Genomic DNA, 23560 nt, shown 5'->3' on the forward strand with positions numbered 1-23560 from the left:
TTGAGCTTGTGCTGTCTGTAGTAGTTTGGGGTGATAACCTCACTAAATTATTAGATCCTTATCTATACAGGGGGTCTCCAAATTGATTCTGTTACAAAACTTGCCAGCGGCTGCCAGGCATGCTGGGATTTGTGGTTTTGCAACTAGAGGTCCACAGTTTGGAGACCACTGATCTATATGTTGACATATGGACCTTTTTGTATGACAGAGGTGTATGAGGCAGATTTGCCATGTCATTGGGGGCCACAGTAGGGATCGACCGATATCGTTATTTTTTTAGGGCTGATAATCGGTGGAGGTTAGGGCCGATAGCAGATAACTTATACCGGTATAGGTTATCGGCTATTTACCCCCCCCCCCCCCCCACACCACTGCAGATCACTGATTTAAAGCGGGCACTTTAAATCAATGAACTGCAGCGGCTTTTGCGGTGCCATAGACGACCACCGCCGCCACCCGCTTCTCACCCCCTGCCTGTCCGGGGGTCCTGAGTCCTATCACCGCGACCGCCCCCCCCCCCCCTACCGCCGCACCGCTCCGCGCCCCCTACCGCCCCACCGCACCGCGTCGCACCCCCCCACCGCACCGCCCCGGCCCCATTGCCTCCCCCCCATCCCCGGTTTTATAATTAACTGTTCCCGGGGTCCACTCCACATCTGGCTCCGGTGGCGGCGTCCTGAGCTGTCACTGTGCGCACTGACTGTGACGTCACACCGCGTCGCGTCACAACACTGGTCATTGCGCACAGCGTAATGCAGGACGCAGCAGGAGCCAGAAGTAGCGTGGACCCCGGGAGCAGGTAATTATAAAACCGGGGATGGGGGAGGCAATGGGGCGGTGGCGGTGCGGGCGGCGGGGCATTATCGGCATATCAGCAGGGTAATTGCCGATACCGATAATGCCCAAAATCGTGATTATCGGCCGATAATATCGGCCAAACCGATAGTCGGTCGTTCCCTTGGTAATGGGCGACTGTCATTTATAAATTTTTGGGCAAAACTTAGCAGTTCTGTCTAAAGCTTGCAAACAAAAGAAGAATAGGAGAACAAATCTAAGAGTGCCAGTCCTTCTAGGTAATCTTTGATGCGTTATGTACCAGATACATAATGTAATGCTTCTTGTATATATAAAGTAATTTTCGAAAAGCAGTGTTCACCCCTTTCGCTGATCTTAGGGTTCATGACTGTGAGATATGAGGTCAAAGTACATAAAGCTCCTTCTGGGTATATAATATATACATGGTATTGGGTCACCTTGTAATGTTGTTTGTTTATTTTATTATTTTGCCTAGAAGGACATTCATTCTGAGGCTTGTTTTTATTTTTTTACCTAACCTCTTTAAAGGGGTATTCCAGGATTTTTTTATTTGACTATGCTACAGGGGCTGTAAAGTTAGTGTAGTTCATAATATACTGTCTGTACCTGTGTGTGACAGTTTTCTCACAATTCTTCTGTGATTTTCACCCCAATATTTATTTTTACCAGCATACAAAATGACTGTTGTCTCAGATTTTTCCCATGTTGCAATGCGGCTGAGACCTGACTCGCTAATCAGCTGATGACAGGGAGCCTGACTGCTTCAATGGGTGGAGCGATCGCTTGGTGGGGGAGAGATCAAACCGCAACTAATGCAACAGCTGTAGGCACCCTGATTGAAAACCACAGGTCTTTTGAATGGATGCAGCTCATTTATGTTTCAATGGGTGGGGTGGCTGATGTGTGGGAGGGAGGAAAATGGAATTTTGGGATTTGTAGTAAAAAAAAAAGTCAAATACCAGTTCACAAAAAGCTAGCCACCCTGTTATGGTAATCTCACAACATAGCCGTTTAGCCCCAAGACAAGCGCAGATCCTTCCTAAGCATGTCCATTACTGTCTGCCAGGTACATTTCTAAAATAATCTTATGGTGGAGAACCCCTTTAAGGACATCAGCCGTAAATGTGCATCATGAGTCACTGGGACCTAACACACCAGGACATACATTTACAACCTGTATGTGAAGCGAACACAGGAGCTGTGCTCGCTTCATGTCCGGCGGGTCCCAGCAGCTGTCAGCAGCCATCGTCCGTCATTAACCCCTCTGATGTTGTGATCAATGTTGATTACAGCATCTGCAGCAATGTAGCGCTTCTAAGGGCTGATCGGATTACCTGTGGCTTAAACGCAGGAATCCGACCAGCCAAGATGGCGGAAGGTCCCCTCACCTGCCTCTGCCACGCAGGTAAAATTGTCTGTGTCCTTGAAGGGGTACTCTGCCCCTAAACCCTGTCCAAAGGTTTGGATATTGGAGAAGATGTCTAGGGGCTGAGTTCTCCACTAAAACCAAAATGGGCTGTGTCCTCAAGGAATTAAACACACAGGGCAGTGTCTTGCAAACAGTGGCAGGTGCTGGGGCCGAAAACGTCACACTGCCGCTCCCGGCCGAGGCACGACTAAGCTGTGGCTGGGGATTGGCTGAGTGCAGTATGACTCGCGGACCACCGGAACCGGGGGAGCGACGGAAGGTATGTACCTCTTAATCTTTTTTACTGCCGTCAGTATGATGGGCAATTTTCCCATCCCGGAGTACTCCTTTAATTTTACTACTGAAAAAAAATAACTACATGCACCAAAATTTGTATGTGAAAAATTGTCATATTCTGACCCCTATAACTTTTTTTTATTTTTCCATGTACAGGGATGTATGAGGGCTCATTTTTTGTGCCATGATATGAAGTTTTTATCGGTACCATTTTTGCTTTGATGGGACTTCTTGATTACTTATACTTTTTTTTTTTTATTTAAAAAAAACATTTTTTTTTTAGGTATACAATTTTGGACTTTGGCAATTTTTTACACTCACGCCATTTTTATAGTTCGGACACTTACGCATGCGGCAATACCACATATGTTTGTTTTTAATGATGTTTACATATTTTTATATGGAATTTTGGAAAAGGGGGGGGGGTGATTCAAACTTTTAATATGGAAGGGGTTAGTAGTTTTTTTTTTTTTTTTTCACTTTTAGTCCCCTTAGGGGACTTTTAGGAGGAATCACCCCACCAGGGATGGTTTAAATGTCCCTTTAGACGCCGCTGTCAACTTTGACAGCGGCGATCTAAAGAGTTAATAGCAGGCCGCATGTTGCCTATTAATGGAGGCCCCCAACTACAGGAATCAGCTGGGGGCCGGTCGGTATGACTCGCCCGCATCATACACCACATGCTGTCTCAGGACGAGCTGGCTCGTCCTAAGACGGCGACCGGTTAAAGGACTTCTTCAGCAAAATACAACTTATCCCCTATCCACAGGATAGGGGATACGTTTCTGATCGCAGGGGGTCCGACCGCTGGGACTCCCCCCTCCCCCCCCACGATCTCCCATACCGGGGCCCCGCATTCTCCCATACGGGGCCCCGCATTGCCGCTCTATGTGAGCGGCTAATGCACGTCTCTTGAGTTCGACAGTACACCCCCTCCCCATGCAGTTCTATGGGAGTGGTGGGTAGTCACGAACGCTGCCTCTCCCATAGACATACATGGAGGAGGCATGTCAGCAGTCTCAGCGGTCGGACCTCCCGCGATCAAACACTTATCCCCTATCCCGTGGATAGGGGATAAGTTGTATTTTGCTGCAGATGTCCTTTAAAATAAAAGAAGCGATTCAATTGGTTGCTATGGGCAACTGGTCAACTTTTCCTCTGTACAGGTTTGATAAATCTCCCCCAATGTGTAAATAGACGCCATCCTCGCCTCCTGTTCTTCAGGCAACATATGTACAATTGACCCAAGTCAGAACCTATAGACACGTTACATATCTGAGGACACATTACGCCGCAGGCAGACATACATACTGTGTAGATATTCCACATGGTAAATATTGTTGTGACGTTACATTGAGGTGCCAGACACATTACCCATAAGTTCTCCTCCATGATCCTGAGAGGCTCTATACTTCAGCCATCTGGTGCAATCACTAAATCCTGCACTCTGGCATTAGGTTGGGTGGAGGCCTACAAGCTGGATGCACTGTGTTTGATGTTGGTCAGTGCGGTGTGTTGAGGCAGCCTCTTTTCACCATTGGCCCCATGGCTTCATGTTGTCTGGCTACTAGGATACCCTATTGGCCCCCTTCAGATATGCATAAAGCAGGGAAATCAGCCAAAAGTTGTACTGTGGAATCTTCTTCTAGTGTGGTTGTTCATGGTTAAAGGGGTATTCCTTCTGGGCAGAATATGCCAGAAATTCCTCTTAGGTGCAGGTCCCAGAGAGAGAACTAGCATCTATCACAAATACAAGGGTCCCAATCCATTCAGCCTGCTTGTGGTGCCCAAAGTGGTTGGAAAGCCAAAAACGAACGAACAGGCTGTTCATTTTCATTCTTAGCAGCGGTCTGACTATGAAATAAGCACAGTAGCTGCATTTACTTCATAGCCGTACACTTATAGTAAATGATGGTAAACAGCAATCTTGCGGTTCTCCATTATTAAAGTGGTGCTCCGCCTCTAGATATCTTATCTTTTGATAAGGGATAAGATGTCTGATCGCAGGGGACCCCCGCAATCACAGCTGTGGCCCCCCAGACATCCGATGCACGGAGCAAACTTCGCTCTGTGCTGGGTGACTGGGGATGCGGGGTGAAGGCTTGTGACGTCATGGTCATGGCCATGTCCCCTCCAATGCAAGTTTATGGGAGGGGGGCGCCCTCTCCCATAGACTTACATTGATGGGGTGTGTGGCTGTGATGTCACGAGCCTCCAGTGCTGTATCCAACGCTCGGGGGGGGGGGGGGGGGGGGCAGCGGCAGAACCCCCACGATCAGACATTTTATCCCCTAAGGGCAGAGTACCCCTTTCACCCCTTAAGTGCTGTGCTCAGTAGCGATTAAAGCACTTAGAGTACCGGTCACCAAATAAAGCTTTTAATATAGTGTTCCTTGTGTAATTAGCAGACATTTTCCTATTCACTTGCTTTTGAAATTATCAATATAAATGTTTAAAATGTAATAAAAAAATCGGCCACTAGGTGACACTGTCCTGGTCCCTGCTGCAATTAATATAGTGAGTTTGGTCTCCTCCTGGCCTGGCAGGAGACCAAACTCAGGAAGTGCTCCTGGCTGCACAGAGCCTCATTGAAAGCTGCAAAGAGCGTCACTGAAACATGCACAACCCCTTACTGAAAGCTGCACAAAGCCTCACTAAAAGCTACACAGACTGAAAGCTGCAAAGAGTGAGGTCTTGTATTCATCACAGCGCTGCAAAAAAGTGAGGGCGGAAGTGGTCCCCCAGCATGCTTCATTGATGTCATGCCTGCTTGGGCCCACTTTCTCCTGTTGAATGGTAAGATACAGAGCTTTTTAAAGCTCTGAAAACTTTTAATGGCGGGAGGGGTGTTAGGTGTAGTTAGGGAACATAGTCTGAGTTGGTTTAGAAAAGTTTATTTGGTGATAGGTGGTCCTTAAAGGGGTACTTCACCCCTAGACATCTTATCTCCTATCTAAAGATGTCTGGTGCACAGAGCGTGCTTCGCTCCATGCCTGATGACTGGCGATGCAGTGGTCGGAGGATTGCGACGTCACTGCTCTAGCCCTCGTCATGTCACGCCCCGTCCCCTTAAAGGGGTGCTCCGGTGAAAAACGAGGCAGGACCCTCGGGATAAGATGTCTAGGGTGTAGTACCCCTTTAAGCTCCACAATGACTGTGTCCTAGCTCGATCGGCACCCCTGCAACATGTATTTGGGGGTCGATTGATTTGTTTGGTATTAATTAAATTTACCCCCCCCCCCCCCCAAACATACACAGCAATGTTGAAACTACTAAAAGAAAACTAATGGCATAAACATAACTAAAATACAGATAAGTCCAAAACTGCTGATTCTTGTTTACATCACATCCCAAGATAAATAGAAAAAAACTGTGATCAGTCATATGCGCAAAATTTAGTTTCCAAATCAGTACAATAATAGAAAAACATGTAAATAGAAGTTGTTTTAATCATATTGACCCACAGAATAAGCATTACATGTCATTTTTGTTGTAAAGTGCACTGTGTAAAAAGGAACCCCCCCCATTGCAAAAGTGCGTTTTTCTTTTTATCTTCCCCACACAAGTATATTTCTTTGCTTGCGCTGTACATTTAATTGTTAAATGAAAGATGCCATAAGGTACAGATGGTCACGCAAAAACAAGATGGAAGAATAAGTTCTCAAAGACGAGGAGGAAAAACGTGTCCTAAGGGCAAAATGGTCTTTATCCTAATAAGTGTTATGTAAACCGTGTAAGTACCATCATTTGGGAGCTAAGGAAACTGTGTACTTTGTGGGGGCTTTGCTGTTAAAGTGTACTCGTCAGATCCAACAAAAAACATTTTTTTTTAAATATATGACTCAGTACCTAATAGGGATCGACCGATTATCGGTAAGGCCGATATTATCGGCCGATAATCACGATTTTGGGCATTATCGGTATCGGCACTTACCTTGCCGATGATGCCCCGCCCGCACAGCGTTACTAGGCCGGAGCCTGCCCGGAGTGGAGAAGAGGACCCCCGGAGAAGGGGGTGAGGTGAGTCAGGGTTCTTGGATGGACAGGGGTCTGTATAATATACTATACCTACAGTAGGCCCTCCAGCTGTTGCAAAACTACAACTCCCAGCATGCCCGGACAGCCAACGGCTGTCCGGGCATGCTGGGAGTAGTAGTTTTGCAACATCTGGAGGCACCCCTAGGCGCGGTGCGGGGGGAGCAGTGGCGGTGATAGGTCTCAGGACCCCCGGACAGGCAGGGGGAGAGAAGCGGGTGGTGGCGGCGGCGGCCTATGGCACCGCAAAAGCCACTGCAGTGCATTGATTTAAAGCACCCGCTTTAAATCATTGATCTGCAGCGGTGTCGCAGGGGGATAAATAGCCGATAACTTATACCGGAATATCGGTATAAGTTATCGGCTATCGGCCCTAACCTGCACAGATTATCGGTATCGGCCCTAAAAAAACGATATCGGTCGATCCTTAGTACCTAATCCTGACCATGTACATCTAATTTTTATGTGTCTAGCACCTTTTATTTTTTTTTTTTTTATTACACTTTTAATTTAGCTCACTAGTCTTAATTCCTCTCAAAGGGAAGGGGCGTGGCCTCACTGTGCAGGTCTCCGCCCCCTCCCTCAGTATGCTGTCTGCTCACATCTCCCCTAGCATTAGCAAAACTACCACTTCCAGCCTGTCCTCACTGACAGTAGCGGGACACAAGATGACAGTGGGATGACAGTAGGCTGAGTTGTATGTTACATTGTTATAGTAACCTACAGGGTCCCACTGTCAAAAATATATACTGCACGATAGAGCTGGGCGGTATGACCAAAAATGTGTATCACGGTATATATATCGGTATTTCTCCTCCCCCAAATCATGTGACCCACGAGCACTGTTCTGCTTCCCCCCCAATTAATTATCAGCGCTGCGCTGTCCCCATCAGGGAACTAATCGCGTGTCACCTGCAAGCGCTGCCCTCCTCGTCCTCCTGTTTGTTGCGGGCCGCCGGCGCTTGAACTCTGTACTGTACGCTGTATCCCTATGCCCGGGCTGCAAAAGATAAACAAAATAAACTTTAACTCGCCTCCCGTTTGGTCCGGTACCGGCCTCACCTGCTTCCTGGGGACGGGAATGTCTGAGAGCAGTCAGCCTATCACCGGCCGCAGCGATGTTCCGCCTTGGCCGGTGATAGGTTGAGCCCGCTGTCATGTAAGAAGCCGGCTCCTTACATGACAGTGCGCTCAACCTATCACCGGCTGAGGTGGAACATCGCTGCGGCCGGTGATAGGCTGATGGCTCTCCAACCGGGAAAGTGAGTTAAAGTTTATTTTTTCTTTTGCAGCCCGGGCATAGGGATACAGCGTACAGTACAGAGTTCCAGTGATGCGGCCTGCAACAAACAGGGGGACGAGGAAGGCAGCGCTTGCGGGTGACACATGATTAGTTCAGCGCAGCGCTGGGTTGATAATTCATTCGTTCCCGAGGGGGAGGAGCCCAACCTAGGGCTGGGCGGTATGACCAAATGTGTGTATCATGGTATTTTTTAAACTTTTGGTGGTTCCACTGTGTCTAATGGTATCCCCCCCCCCCCCCCATATTAATCATCAGCCCACACCCCCATTGGGCAAGCGCTGCCCTCCTCATCCCGTTTGTTGTGGCTGCCGGCGCTGACACTCTATACTGTGCAGTATTCCTATGCCCGGCCTGCAAAAGGTAAACAGTATAAACTTTACCGCATGTTCCGACGTCATCCTTGCGCTGGGAACGGGAACGTCGGAGTGCCATCAGCCGGCGCTGGCGTTCTATACTGTGCGGTATCCCTATGCCCGGCCTGCACCTACGTCGGCCTTACGCTGGGGACGGGAACGTCGTACAGCAGTCAGCCTATCACCAGCCGCAGCAATGTTCTGCCTCGGCCAGTGATAAGCTGAGCCCACTGTCATGAAAGGAGCCGGCTTCTTACATGACAGTGGGCTCAGCCTATCACCGGCCGAGGCAGAACATCACTGCGGCTGGTGATAGGCTGCCTGCTGTATCACGTTCCCGTCCCCAGGAAACAAGTGAGGCCGGTACCGAACTAACGGGAAGGGGGTTAAAGTTTATTTAATTTTTTGCAGCCCGGGCATAGGGATACCGCACAGTATAGAACAGTGGTCTCCAACTTGCGGATCTCCAGATGTTGCAAAACTACAACTCCCAGCATGCTGGGAGTTGTAGTTTTGCAACATCTGGAGGTCCGCAAGTTGGAGACCACTGGTATAGAGTGTCGGCGCTGGCAGCCGCAACAAACAGGATGAGGAGGGCAGCGCTTGCGGGTGACATGTGAGTAGTACCCTGATGGGGACAGTGCTGGGCTGGGCTAATAATTAATTGGGGGGGGGCAGAACAGCGCTCGCAGGTCACATAGGATTAGTTCCCCAATGTGGTGACAGCGCAGCGCTGGGCTGATTCATTCTTTCATTCATTCCCGAGGAGGGAGGGGCCAAACTGGTATTGTGGTATGGGAAAAATTCATATCGTGCAGCACAAAAATTTATGTATTCGGTATGAACCGGTATACTGCCCAGCCCTAAAGCAGACTAGGGATGTCCCGATGCCATTATTTTAAGACAGAGTATGAGTACCGATACTTTAATTCTAGTACTCGCCGATACCAAGTACGTGTACTTATATTTTAATGGGAATCTGACAGCAGGGTGACCCGGTTTCTGGCGCTGTTTACCGTATGATATGTGGGTCCTTGTTGTGAAGAATGGAGGCGGCTGCTGTAGTATGAGCCAAGATTTCTCTCTTCTCCATTGGACAGAACAGGGAATTTGCATTGGTGGTTAGACCGATGACCACATGGTGAGCAGCGGTAGAAACCGGGTCACCTGCACCTATCTACCTAAAAATTCAAGTTAGTGCAGGTGACTCTGCTGTAAGATTGTCTTTAATAGTAGGTAGTATTCCCTACAGACATTAGCAGCAGCAGCAGGGCCCCCCTTACAGACATTAGCAGCAGCAGCAGGGCCCCCCTTACAGACATTAGCAGCAGCAGCAGGGCCCCCCCTTACAGACATTAGCAGCAGCAGCAGGGCCCCCCTTACCGTCATTAGCAGCAGCAGGGCCCCCCTTTAGGCATTAGCAGCAGCAGCAGGGCCCCCCTTACAGACATTAGCAGCAGCAGCAGGGCCCCCCTTACAGACATTAGCAGCAGCAGCAGGGCCCCCCTTACAGACATTAGCAGCAGGGCCCCCCTTACAGACATTAGCAGCAGCAGCAGGGCCCCCCTTACAGACATTAGCAGCAGCAGCAGGGCCCCCTTACAGACATTAGCAGCAGCAGCAGGGCCCCCTTACAGACATTAGCAGCAGCAGCAGCAGGGCCCCCCTTACAGACATTAGCAGCAGCAGCAGTAGGGCCCCCCTTACAGACTTTAGCAGCAGGGCCCCCCTTTAGACATTAGCAGCAGCACACAGCTCACCTGCTGCTGTCCTCCGTCGGGTGCTACCGCTCCACTGCCCCGTTCTTCCATCCTCCCGGTCCGCATCATGGCGTCCTATGCAGGAACATGTGACATACACGTCACTCCGCTTCCTCCATAGCGTTACGCTGGGCGCAGGGGAGGAGGTGGAGTGACGTTGTGTCACATGCTCCTCCATGGAAGACTATGAAGCGGACGGGAGGACCGGAGAACGGGGCAGCGGAGCGGCAGCAGGTATCGGACATGGTATCGGGGACATTAAACGAGTCCCCGATACCATGTATATGGCTAGTATCTGCCCCGATACCGATACTAGTATCGGCAACATACATATCATTACCACAGGACTATTGGCTGGGAAGCCAACAGTCTACTGTATTGAACAGTTTGTGTGCTGATCTGCTGCTGAAGATAGGGCAGTGTGAGAATGCAGGAAGGGGCATTTATTATAAAACCTGATTTCCCTAGTAGAATCGCATAGTCATGTTTAAAGGGGTACTCCGCCCCTAGACATCTTATCGTTTGGATAGGGGATAAGATGTCAGATTGCCGGGGTACCGCTGCTGGGTGCGGCACAGCACTTTCATTACTACACAGAGCGAGTTCGCTCTGTGCGTAATGACGATGGCGTAATGGCGATACAGGGGACGGGGCAGCGTGACATCATGGCTCCGCCCCCTCGTGACATCACGGCCTGCCCCCTTAATGCAAGTCTATGGCAGGGGGCATGACAACTGCCACACCCCCTCCCATAGACTTGTATTGAGGGGGCAGGCCGTTACATCGCGAGGGGCGGAGCCGTGATGTGAAGATGCTCCGGCCCCTGTATCGCCTGTCATTACGCACAGAGTGAACTTGCTCTGCGCAGTAATGATAGCGTGGTGCCGCAGCGGCGATCCTGGGGGTCCCCAGCAGCGGGACCCTAGCGATCTGACATCTTATCCCCTATCCTTTGGATAGGAGATAAGATGTCTAGGAGTGGAGTACCCCTTTAAGCTAACAATCGAGTTAACAAGTTTTTATAGCCTTAGCTGACTGGCAGCAGTTTTTCCAATGGTTTACAGCTTCAGTCTTGAACTATTGACCCTCCATTCCCTTCACTTATACAAGTGTCTCTAGTCCTGCAAAAAAACATATTTACTTAATCCCTTATCAGTGAGAGGCTAGGTTACCCATAGGTTCCCTGTAACAGCAGAACACAACACTATGGAAAGTATAAGTATTGCCGCTCCTAATTGTGCGTTGTATGCCATGTAGTGAAGCACATGAAAAGCTTCTTCACGGTCACTTAGCGTGTTCGTTTTGCGGTTACGTGAGGCACTGCATGTATTGGTCTTTATTCTTACAGTAGAGAAGCCATTAATTATAACTTTTTGTGAATTGGGACATTTAAACTTGCTTTTTTTTATTCCAATCAAAATTTAGTAGGAGTCGGTGCTTTGTTTGCTGACTCAGACACCAGGTACCCAAAATTTTGTTCAGTGGAAAAGTTGCTGAGTTGCCCATAGCAACCAATCAGATCGCTTCTTTCATTTTTAACAAGGCCTCTGAAAAATGAAAGAAGCGATCTGATTGGTTGCTGATTGGGCAACTTTTCCTCTGCACAGGTTTTGATAAATCTCCCCCAAAAGTCCAGTAAAGTGACATATACCAGTGGAGTTGGACCTGAACGTAGTCACTAGCTGACTATTCCACCGTTTTACCAGCAATGTCCTGCTGCCATTGGTCAGTGTTTGCTGATGGAGTTTTGTCTGCAGGTGATAATTGCTCTGAGACGTCACCTAAGGGAGGATGGGGACGGACTGTGTCCTGTATTACTACTGGTTCTCTAGCAGCTGCTATGTGAACTTAGCATTGAGCATTCGCTTCTATATTAGCTGGATTATGTGTATTTTGATACAGATGCTCATTCTCCCTCCCATACTCACTTTTTCCCAGTCATCCAGCTGTAAGTACTCCATTTCTGATAAGCATATACTTGGTTGAAGGGAACATTTGCTACATTCAGGGCTGTTCCATAGGAAACTGTATGTTCTGCAAACCCAATTTGCAGACTTTCAGAGGCATCCTCAGCGGAATCATGGCTTCTCTCTCCCTGCAAAATATTAAAATAAGAAGAGTAAATATAACACATTAGTTAATCTCACACTTACCATCCTAGTCCCCATCAGAACCACTCATCGCTTACCAGGCAAAGCTATCTACATTTCGTAGTGACTGGGCCTGGTATTTAGCTTGTCCTATGTAAGTGAATGGGATGACATGAACTGACGTGCCCTAGACATGGCAGATAACCTGTGGTAAATCCATATGTCATAGAAGCAGATATTGCATCAAAGTTCATGGCATTCCCATAATGCAGTGCTTTCCAAACTGTGTGACTCCAGCTGTTGCAAAACTACAACTCCTAGCATGGCCTTGATGTCGCGAGCCTCCGCCCTGCAGTGCCAGTCATCCAGCACGGAACGAAGTTCACTCCATGCACTGGATGTCTGGGGTTCCGCAGAAGAGTTCACGGGGGTCCCCAGCGGCGGGACCCCCCCGATCAGACATCTTATCCTCTATCCTTTGCATAGGGGATAAGATGTCTAGGGGCGGAATACCCCTGTAACTTCAGTAAAAATTGAGCTGTAATACCAGGCACAGCCAAATGACAAGTGTGGCGCTGCTTTTGTAATAAAGTAGCCATGTTTTTCAGTCCACAGCATGCCAAGTGCCTATACACAGATTGTCTGCAGATCCACTCCACGTCACTGAGATGTCCTCGCAGCCATTTGTGTGTATGGGTGGACTTAGTACAGTTGCTCAGTCCAGGGGTCCTAGGTTCAAATCCCACCTAAGACAACATCTGCAAGGAGTCTGTTCTCCCCGCATTCGTGTGGGTTTCCTCACACTCCAAAAATATACTGATAGATGAATTGTGAATTAACATTGTGAGCCCCAGTGGGGAAAGTGACTGAGTGATGACAATCTCTGTACAGTGCTGTGGAATATGTTGGTGCTATATTATTATTATTATTATTATTATTATTATTAGGGATGCACTGAAATTTTGGCTGCCAAAAATGCCCTTCAGGCATTTTCGGCTGATTGAATTTTCTGCCTAAAATTTTGGGGGTAGGATTAACCCCTTCCTGACCCATGACATTCATGAAGGTCATGGGTCGCGTGAGGACCTGATGTGGACCGGCGGGTCAGGCCGCGTCATACACAGGACAGCAGCTGACATCTCCTGTAGTGACGGACATTGGAGATTGCTCCAATGTCCGTCATCGACCATACCCCGCAGCCCCCTGCTAATCCATGTAGCAAGGGGCTGCCGCTAATAGCAGACATGTGGCGATCGCTATGGCCGGCTATTAACACATTAGCGCGACTGCGAGGGGGGGGGTCGATCCACTGTAAAAAGTTTAAATCACCCTCCGTTTCCCCATATAAAAAAATATGAAAAAATAATTAAAATAAACATATTTGGTATCGCCGTGTGTGTAATCGTCCCAATAATAATAAATTATGTTTCTGATCCTGCACTGTAAATGTCGTAAAACGCAAAAAGAATACCGAACAAAAATAGCTGATTTTGGTCATATCACATTCCAAAAAGAAGTAATAAAATGCAACAGAAACTATATAAAAAAAAAAAAGGGGGGGCGGGGCAATGCATTTTCAGTTTTTCTGTTTTCGGCCAGGCACAGCCTAAATTTTTGTTTTCGGCCCAAAATTTCCCTTTCGGTGCATCCCTTATTATTATTATTATTATTATTATAATTATTATGTAGACCTCTCCAGGAACCAATGTTATATTTTTTAGCATCCGGCCAATAATTGTAGGTGTCAATGGACACAACCCATAAAGTTCCTGGTCAGCATTAAACCTCAGCACTCCTTATTCAGCTGGGACTGGAATCTTCAGGACCTGCAATACACGCCTACTAAAAGATTAGCATTACCTCTAATGTGTATGAAGTGGTTAATGCATGTACAGCTGCCCTAGGGGCCGGATGGGTTATGTAATACCTGTTCTACCGGTTTCTCTATACGATGATATCTACTGCAGTAGATTTTTTGATGATGTGGACGTAACTATAACTATAGAACGCCTACGGGCTCACGCAGTTCATGCACAGGTTGTCGCCAAAGTAACCCATTGTTCAAAAGAAGCCGCCGATCACCGAAGGTCTGAATATTTTATCTCCCAACAATCCTTTCATCTCATCATGAGAGTCTAGCTGTGTTTCTCCCCTGCAATGGCCATTGTCTTGCTAAGGCTGCTTTTATATTGTTGCCAGTTTTGGCTCTTAAAGGGGTAGTCCAGTGCTGAAAAACGTATCCCCTATCCTAAGGATAGGGGATACATTTCAGATCGCGGGGTGGTCCGACCGCTGGGGGCCCCCCGCTATCTCCTGTACGGGGCATCGGCTCGCTGGCCAGATAGCGGGTGGCCACCACTGTACGAAGCGTCGGCTGACATGTCCCGTCAATACAACTCTATAGCAGAGCCGGAGATTTCCGAAGGCAGCACTCCAGCTCTGCCATAGAGTTGTATTGAGGAGGCGTGTCAGCCACCGCTTCGTGCGGTGGTAAACACTCCCCCTTCCTGCGGGGGGCCCCACCGGTCGGACCCCCCTGCGATCTGAAATGTACATCCTTGTCAGAAAGACCCTCTGTATAACATTCATGTTTCTTAAAGGGAATGTGTCACCATTTTGTTTAAAAGAAATATAAAAAAATTATTCTATCAAGATAAAGCATTTCAGTTATGCATTTAGTTTTAGGACAATGTAGTTTGAATGTTATTCATTAATAAAGTGTGTACTGGGGGCTGCCATTACTGTAGCCTCTTTGTGGTGTGTCACTTCACAACACCTACACAGTTGCTTTATGGCAGGCAGAGGGCTTAAGAAAGTTAAACTGAGAGTATCTCATAGAAAAGTATGGGCTGCTTACTGCACATGTGCATAGCATCGGCTAGCTGAAATAAAAGGGGGAGCCAGCACCATTTTCTTGAAGTCCCTGAGGAGCAGTGGCCTTTCAAGAGACATCTAGTCTGTTATTTACCACTCTTCAGACAGCAACATGGTGACAGTAGAATTGGGGGGAGAAGAAGAAAGAAGAAGAAGAAGAAAAAAAAACTCCCCCTCTCCTTTTGTACATAGACAGAGGAGGAAGGTAGATGGGTGAGGTCTAATTTGCAGCAGCCAGACAAGTTGCTTGCTTTCACCAGATTCCTCATGTTAGCTCCTTCTGCTGGTCAACAGTGGGAGATAACAAGTTAATATTTAATTTTTCATATTTTGTGACAAGTAGCAAAAAATGTTTTTAATATTTCCAAAAATATTTAAAAAAAAATAAGAAAAAAATAATTAACCTCTAAAATAAATTAAATCACATTTGGTGACACATACCCTTTAAAGGAGTTCTCTGGTGGGGACGATCCCTACTTGTATGAAGAAGCGCCTTCCTGCCAGGACCCCCAGTGATCAGCTGCAATCATTGGGGTAACATGCTGGAAAGTTTTCTGCATCCCTGCTGCGCCACCACAGGGGAAATTAAGAATTACACGGTGTCAGATCACATGATGAAGATCCCCGGGGCTCCGGTTCACGTGGTAAAAAAGGTGTTTGAGCGCTCACTCCTGTAGATTAGCATGACTGGGATCGTGGCAGTATAGAAGTAGCCGGACACGGTTAAGTATAAGAGATATTAACCGGATTTTATTAGGATAGATCACAGATAACGCGTTTCGAGGGGTGGGACCCCCTCTTCGTCAGATCCAATGATGTGGCAGGTGTGGGAGGCCACTGATTTATGCAAAAAAAGCCCGCGAAATTTAACAGCAATTACCGGGTACAGAATAAAATACATATATGCAATACAGTTTGCACGGCGCTGCGGATATCTCAAATCCAAAGCAAACATGAATGTAAAACAAATTACATTTAACACGAATAGTATTTAGGTTGCAGATCAAATGAGGTGTTTCTACTATTAGCCTGGCCTTCCGTTCGGGGAGCGGAGAAAGTAGGAGAATCAAAGCATGTAGGAGAAAGCATAGCTGGGATTTAAGACATCAATCGCAAAGAATGTGGTCAGATATTCTATGGTTGTACATGAGGTGATATTGTGTTATCATATATCAGCCATGTTTTCCTTTTTTATTATTTATTTTTTTATTGGTAGATGTTGTTTGTTGGGGAATTGGTGCAGAAACGATGATCATTTTTCTGGGATGTCCTAATATTCAGCAATGTTTTTGCTCCAGATTTGACATTGTGCTGAGGTATTTACAATATTCACACCATGTTGCAATCATGTGCAATACGATGCTGATTGTCACCGTAGCGTCCCATATAAGTCCTATGGTTTAAAGACATTTCTGTGAGCTATTTAAACATATTCATAGTGATAGGTTGTGGGGGCCAATGACAGACGTATGGTCTGCACAAATGGCGGCACTCTGTTTTCTGCATGTTCTGCGGATTTTCTGTGTGGCCACAACAGAGATATATATTCTAAGTCTGTAAACAGATATGGTGTATATTTTCTGTATTCACATTCATATGCCTACACATATACATCTATATACATGTGCAGTTGTACACACTTCCTCCCATGAAGTTTTCTTTGATTGCTGGGCTGGTGGGGGTCATCCCCATTGGTAAGAGGACAGGATGACCCATTCAGTGAATTAGCTCTGTAGCCTCATTCAGCCCATGGGGTCGGAGCGATTCTAGTCTATAGATCCAGTACATCTCCTTTTTTCCAAGAGCTTCCAACTGATTGGTAACATGTGCTGGGATATAATCAATGGGCAGGATGGATACAATTCCTGTGGTCCCATTGTGTTTGGTTGGGACATGTCGGAACAAACCTTGAAGCAGAAAACCCTTGTCAGATCAGTGAGTTTTGAATGTGTACTGCTGCCATTGTATTAGGCTGGGTTCACATCACGTTTTCCCCATACTGTTTCCAATCCGTTTTTCTAAAGAAAACCGCATGGCAAAAAAACGGATGGAACATTATGGGAAAAAGTAAACCGTATGCGTTTTTAAACAGTATACTGTTTTTAAAAGTGCATACAGTTGTGTCAGTTTCTATAGAAAAAAAAAAGAAACCATACTTTTTTGAAAATTTTGTCCATTTTTAATGGGAGGGGTCTTGGGTGGGGACTTTAGGTTTCAAATGCACATGTGCAGAGTAAAAACGTATACGTTTTTCCCGTATAGAACCGTATACATGTGCGTTTCCCATTGACGTCCATGTTAAAAAAAAGTATGCGGTTGCAGTATGGTTTTTAAACCGGAGTGAAAACCGTGGTTGACCACGATTTTGTCTCCGGTTTAAAAACCGTACTGCAACCACATACGTTTTTTTTTTTTAACATGGACGTCAATGGGAAACGCACATGTATATGGTTCCATACGGGAAAAACTTATACGTTTTTACTTTGCACATGCGCATTTGAATCCTAAAGTCCCCACCCAAGACCCCTCCCATTAAAAATGGACAACATTTTCAAAAAAGTATGTTTTTTTTTTTCTATAAAAACTGACGGAACTGTATGCACTTTTAAAAACAGAATACTGTTTAAAAACTCATACGGTTTACTTTTTCCCATACTGTTCCATCCGTTTTTTTTCCCCATACGGTTTTTGATAGAAAACGTATGCGGGAACCGTAGGTGATAAACGTAGTGTGAACCCAGCCTAATACAGTAGCTGCAATGTGGGTGAGATTTTAGGGAATCCTATCTGCGATATGAATGTTAAATCCCACAGGGAAGCTGTAGAGGATATTCTCAGGGTAAATGGACGTCGGACCAGAAAATCTACAGCACTGTCCGGAGCCGAGGAGTGAAGTGTGCTGCCACACACTTTTGTGCCTAGACTTGACATGTACAAAGTCTTTAGAAATAACAGCAATGCATTAATTTCTGCCACCGATTTCGTGGATTTTTTCCGCCTTTTGGAAAAGTATGATGTGTGAACACACCCTTAGGGCCCATTCACACAGCAGAATATTCACCCAGAGAAATTCCAGGCAGACATTCCATGCACGGCCTCCATTGACTGTAATGTCCACTCTTTCTGTGTAGCATTGTTCCCCCATCAGGGTGCCTCCAGCTGTTGCAAAACTACAACTCCCAGCATGCCCAGACAGCCAAAGGCTGTCCGGGCATGCTGTGAGTTGTAGTTTTGCAACAGCTGCAGGCACCCTGATTAGGAAACACTGCTGTAGAGAAAGTGATTGACATTTTCCATCATGGAAATTCTGCTGTGTGTGCGGTGCAGCAGAATCTCATTAACCCCTTAAGGACTCAGGGTTTTTCAGTTTTTGCACTTTCGTTTTTTCCTCCTTACCTTTTAAAAATCGTAACCCTTTCAATTTTCCACCTAAAAATCCATATTATGGCTTATTTTTTGCGTCACCAATTTTACTTTGCAGTGACAGTCATTTTACCCAAAAATTCACGGCAAAAGGGGAAAAAAAATCATTGTGCGACAAAATCGAAGAAAAAAACGCCATTTTGTAACTTTTGAGGGCTTCCGTTTCTACACAGTGCATATTTAGGTAAAAATGACACCTTATTATTCTGTAGGTCCATACGGTTAAAATGGTACCCTACTTATATAGGTTTGATTTTGTCGTGCTTCTGGAAAAAAATCATAACTAACTTTTTTTACTTTTTTTTTTGCAGTGTTATAGGTCCCATAGGGACCTATAACACTGCACACACTGATCTCTCATGCTGATCACTGGCGTGTATTAACACGCCTGTGATCAGTGTTATCTCAGGCACTGAGCAGTCGGGCACGGAGCAGTCATTCGTCGATCGGACACTGAAGAGGCAGGTAAGGGCCCTCCCGGTGTCCTGTAAGCTGTTCGGGACGCCGCTATTTCACCACGGCGGTCCCGAATAGCCCGACTGACTAGCCGGGATAGTTTCACTTTCGCTCTAGAAGAGGCGGTCAGCTTTGACTGCCGATTCTAAAGGGTTAATACCGCACATTGCCGCGATCAGCGATGTGTGGTATTAGCCGGGACCGTTGATGAGCGCCGGGACCGACGCGATGTGATTTTTTTTTTTTTTTTAAATCAACTGGTGCCAGAAAGTTAAAAAGATTTGTATATTACTTCTATTAAAAAATCTTAATCCTTCCTGTACTTATTAGCTGCTGAATACTACAGTGGAAATTATTTTCCCTTTGCTCATGATGTCAGCAGACAGCTCTGTGTTTCACAGTGCTCTCTGCTGACATCTCTGTCCATTTTAGGAACTGTCCAGAGTAAAAGGAAATCCCCATAGCAAACATATGCTGTTCTGGACAGTTCCTAAAATGGACAGAGATGTCAGCAGAGAGCACTGTGCTCATGATGTAAGCAGGCAGCTCTGTGTTTCAAAAAGAAAAGAATTTCTGCTGTAGTATTCAGCAGCTAATAAGTACAGGAAGGATTAAGATTTTTTTAATAGAAGTAATTTACAAACCTGTTTAACTTTCCGGAGCCAGTTGATATATATAAAAAAAAGGTTTTGCCTGGGATACCCCTTTTAACTTTCTGGCACCAGTTGATTTAAAAAAAAAAAAAAAAAAAAAAAAAAGTTTTTCACTTTAACAATAGGAAATGGCGAATTTTTTTAGCGCAATTTTTAAGCTTGATTCCACTCGGAAATTCTACCATCTGAAAGGGCCCTTGTAAATCCAGCCTTAGGCAATAAAGAGAATTTCTATGTACATTTTCACATTTATTTTATGGTCTCAAAGCTTTATTTAACTGCAGGTCTAATGACCACCAATGAACATCATGGATTCTGTTAGTTCGGGTTATTAGACCCACGGTTGGGCGGCATATTGGGGCCATAATACAGGTATAAAAATGTGCCTGCATTGTACTCCTGTGAGCTGCTGCTGAAAAAGACCATATACCCTCTGGTGTTGTTACCTGTATATGTAATTGCAGAGCTGAACACTAGAGGGAAGCATTGCTCTTTGTATCCATTAATAGATCTCTATAACTAGTCTTAGGCCTTGTCATGAATAAATAACTATGATATTTTTAACCATGTAGACCAGGGGTCCTCAAACTTTTTAAACGGGGGGCCAGTTCACGGTCCCTCAGACCGTTGGAGGGCCGGACTATAGATATCAAAACATGAATAAATTCCTGTGCACACTTATATATCTAATTAGTGGACTACCACTTTAAGTACACAGCACAGTTCCCCCCACATTAGGTTGGCAGTATAGATCCCCCACATTAGGTTGTAGTTCCCCCACATTAGGGTTGGCAATACAGTTCCCCTACATTAGGTTGTAGTTCCCCCCCACATTGGGTGCAGTATAGTTCACCCACATTACGTTGTAGTTCTCCCACATTAGGTGCAATATAGTCCCCCACATTAGGCTTGCAGTATGTTCCCCCACATTAGGTGCAATATAGTCCCCCACATTAGGCGCAGTATAGTTCTCCCACATTAGGTGCAATATAGTCCCCCACATTACGTTGGCAGTATAGTCCCCCCCACATTAGGTGCAATATAGTCCCCCACATTAGGCTGGCAGTATAGTCCTCCCACATTAGGTGCAATATAGTCCCCCACATTAGGCTGGCAGTATAGTTCCCCCACATTATGTGCAATATAGTTCCCCCACATTAGGCTGGCAGTATAGTTCCCCCACATTAGGTGCAGTATAGTTCCCCCACATTAGGTGCAATATAGTCCCCCACATTAGGCTGGCAGTATAGTTCCCCCACATTAGGTGCAGTATAGTCCCCCAAATTACATTGGCAGTATAGTTCCCCCACATTAGGTGCAGAATAGTCCCCCACATTAGGCTGGCAGTATAGTCCCCCAAATTACATTGGCAGTATAGTTCCCCCACATTAGGTGCAATATAGTCCCCCACATTAGGTGCAATATAGCTCCCCCACATTAGGTGCAATATAGTTCCCCCACATTACGTTGGCAGTATAGTTCCCCCACATTAGGTGCAGTATAATTCCCCCACATTAGGTGCGCAGTATAGTTCCCCCACATTAGGTGCGCAGTATAGTTCCCCCACATTAGGTGCGCAGTATAGTTCCCCCACATTAGGTGCGCAGTATAGTTCCCCCACATTAGGTGCGCAGTATAGTTCCCCCACATTAGGTGCGCAGTATAGTTCCCCCACATTAGGTGCGCAGTATAGTTCCCCCACATTAGGTGCGCAGTATAGTTCCCCCACATTAGGTGCGCAGTATAGTTCCCCCACATTAGGTGCGCAGTATAGTTCCCCCACATTAGGTGCGCAGTATAGTTCCCCCACATTAGGTGCGCAGTATAGTTCCCCCACATTAGGTGCGCAGTATAGTTCCCCCACATTAGGTGCGCAGTATAGTTCCCCCACATTAGGTGCGCAGTATAGTTCCCCCCACATTAGGTGCGCAGTATAGTTCCCCCCACATTAGGTGCGCAGTATAGTTCCCCCACATTAGGTGCGCAGTATAGTTCCCCCACATTAGGTGCGCAGTATAGTTCCCCCACATTAGGTGCGCAGTATAGTTCCCCCACATTAGGTGCGCAGTATAGTTCCCCCCACATTAGGTGTGCAGTATAGTCCCCCAAATTACGTTGGCAGTATGTTCCCCCACAGGCATACAGCCTCCTGCCATAAAGTATGGCTGGAGGCTGTATGCCTGTGTACTGCCCCATTTCAGTGTTCCGATCACCGCTCCTCGGGTCCGGCCATAGCAGGACCGGAGGATTGGTGGTCAGAACACCAAAAGGACGCGCCGCTGGAAAAAAATTACCTACTACCAGCGTGCGCGTCCTTACTACTTCTCTTCTGCTCCGCGCTCGGTTGCCATGGGCGCACGCATGGGACGTCAGTGACGTCGCTGCGTTCGCCTGCTCCCGACGTTCCCCACGTTTTTAAAGTAAATGCGGGCCGCAGGGACTTCACAGAGGCATCCTTGTGTTCTGAAAGCATCTTTCGGAACACAGGGATGTCCTAAGGCAAAAACACCCGGCGGGCTGGGTAAATGCGCTCCGCGGGCCGCATGTGGCCCGCGGGCCGTAGTTTGAGGACCCCTGATGTAGACTTCTGTATACAGTCTACTAATGTAGGCCACCTTTTCACTAGCGTAGGCCGCCTATTCTCCCCACAGAAGTCATAGACGTTTCTTAACCCCTTAAGGACGCAGGGCGTACCTGTACGACAAGTCCGCTCCCTTTCTAGAACGCTTGGCCTGCGTCATAGCAGGTCGGGCCCGGCCTCTAACAATGGCTGGGACCTGTGGCTAATGGCGTGCAGCACTGAATGCAGTACCGCGAGCTATTAACTCTTTAGACATGGCGTTCAAGGTTGATCGCCACGTCTAAAGTGAAAAGTTAAGTACTGCCGGTTAGCTCAGTGTTGGCTATAACGCTGCAAAAAATAAATAAAAAAGTGAAAAAAAAGTTAAAGGGGTACTCCGGTGAAAACCTTATTTCTTTTAAATCAACTGGTGGCAGAAAGTTAAACATATTTGTAAATTACTTCTATTAAAAAATCTTAATCCTTCCAGTACTTATTAGCTGCTGAATGCTACAGAGGAAATTCCTATCTTTTTGGAACACTGATGACCTCACGAGCACAGTGCTCTCTGCTGACATCTCTGTCCATTTTAGCAACCGTGCATAGCAGATGTATGCTAATGGCAGCATGGTGGCTCAGTGGTTAGCACTGCTGCCTTGCAGTGCTGGGGACTTGGGTTCAAATCCCACTAAGGACAACAATAAATAAAGCATTATTATTATTATTATAATAACATCATCAGAGAGAACTGTGCTCGTGATGTCATCAGAGAGCATTCCAAAAAGAAAAGGATTTCCTCTGTAGTATTCAGCAGCTAATAAGTACAAGAAGGATTAAGATTTTTTAATAGAAGTAATTTACAAATATGGTTAACTTTCTGCCACCAGTTTATTTAAAAGAAAAAAGCTTTTCACCGGAGTACCCCTTTAGTAAAGATCATTTAACCCCTTCCCTAATAAAAGTTTGAATCACCCCCCTCTTCCCATTTAAAAAAAAAAAACAGTGTAAATAAAAATATGTGGTATCCTCGCGTGCGTAATGTCCGAATTATAAAAATATATTGTTAATTAAACTGCACGGTCAATTGCGTACACGCAAAAAAATTCCAACGTCCAAAATAGCGTATATTTGGTCACTTTTTATATCATGAAAAAATGATCAATAAGTCCTATCAATACAAATATGGTACCACTAAAAACTTCAGATCTCAGCGCAAAAAATGAGCACTCATACTGGCCCGTACGCGTAAAAAGAAAGTTATAGGGGTCAGAAAATTACAATTTTACACACATAAATTTTCCTGCATGTAGTTATGATTTTTTCCAGAAGTACGACAAAATCAAACCTATATAAGTAGGGTATCATTTTAATCGTATGGACCTACAGAATAAAGATAAGGTGTCATTTTTACAGAAAAAATGTACTACGTAGAAACGGAAGCTGACAAAAGTTACAAAATTGTGTTTTTTCTTCAGTTTTGTCGCACAAATGATTTTTTTTTCCATTTCACCGTAGATTTTTGGGTAAAATGA

At 46.1% G+C, this 23560-nt stretch overlaps 1 protein-coding gene and 1 long non-coding RNA gene across 3 annotated transcripts in view; one reads left to right on the top strand and one right to left on the bottom strand.

Annotated features, from left to right (window-relative positions):
- Positions 1–23560, bottom strand: part of LOC130294553 (uncharacterized) — a 49819-nt gene that overhangs the window by 17537 nt on the left and 8722 nt on the right. Inside the window, exon 2 of the long non-coding RNA XR_008848533.1 lies at positions 11901–12067. This is a non-coding gene — a long non-coding RNA (uncharacterized LOC130294553). The remainder of the gene's footprint in view (positions 1–11900; positions 12068–23560) is intronic.
- LOC130294551 (branched-chain-amino-acid aminotransferase, cytosolic-like) overlaps positions 1–23560 on the top strand; it is an 85273-nt gene that overhangs the window by 11190 nt on the left and 50523 nt on the right. The gene's annotated exons all lie outside the window — the stretch shown is intronic.

The sequence above is a fragment of the Hyla sarda genome, chromosome 10 (genome assembly GCF_029499605.1).
Source record: "Hyla sarda isolate aHylSar1 chromosome 10, aHylSar1.hap1, whole genome shotgun sequence".
In the NCBI taxonomy this organism is placed as follows: domain Eukaryota; kingdom Metazoa; phylum Chordata; class Amphibia; order Anura; family Hylidae; genus Hyla; species Hyla sarda.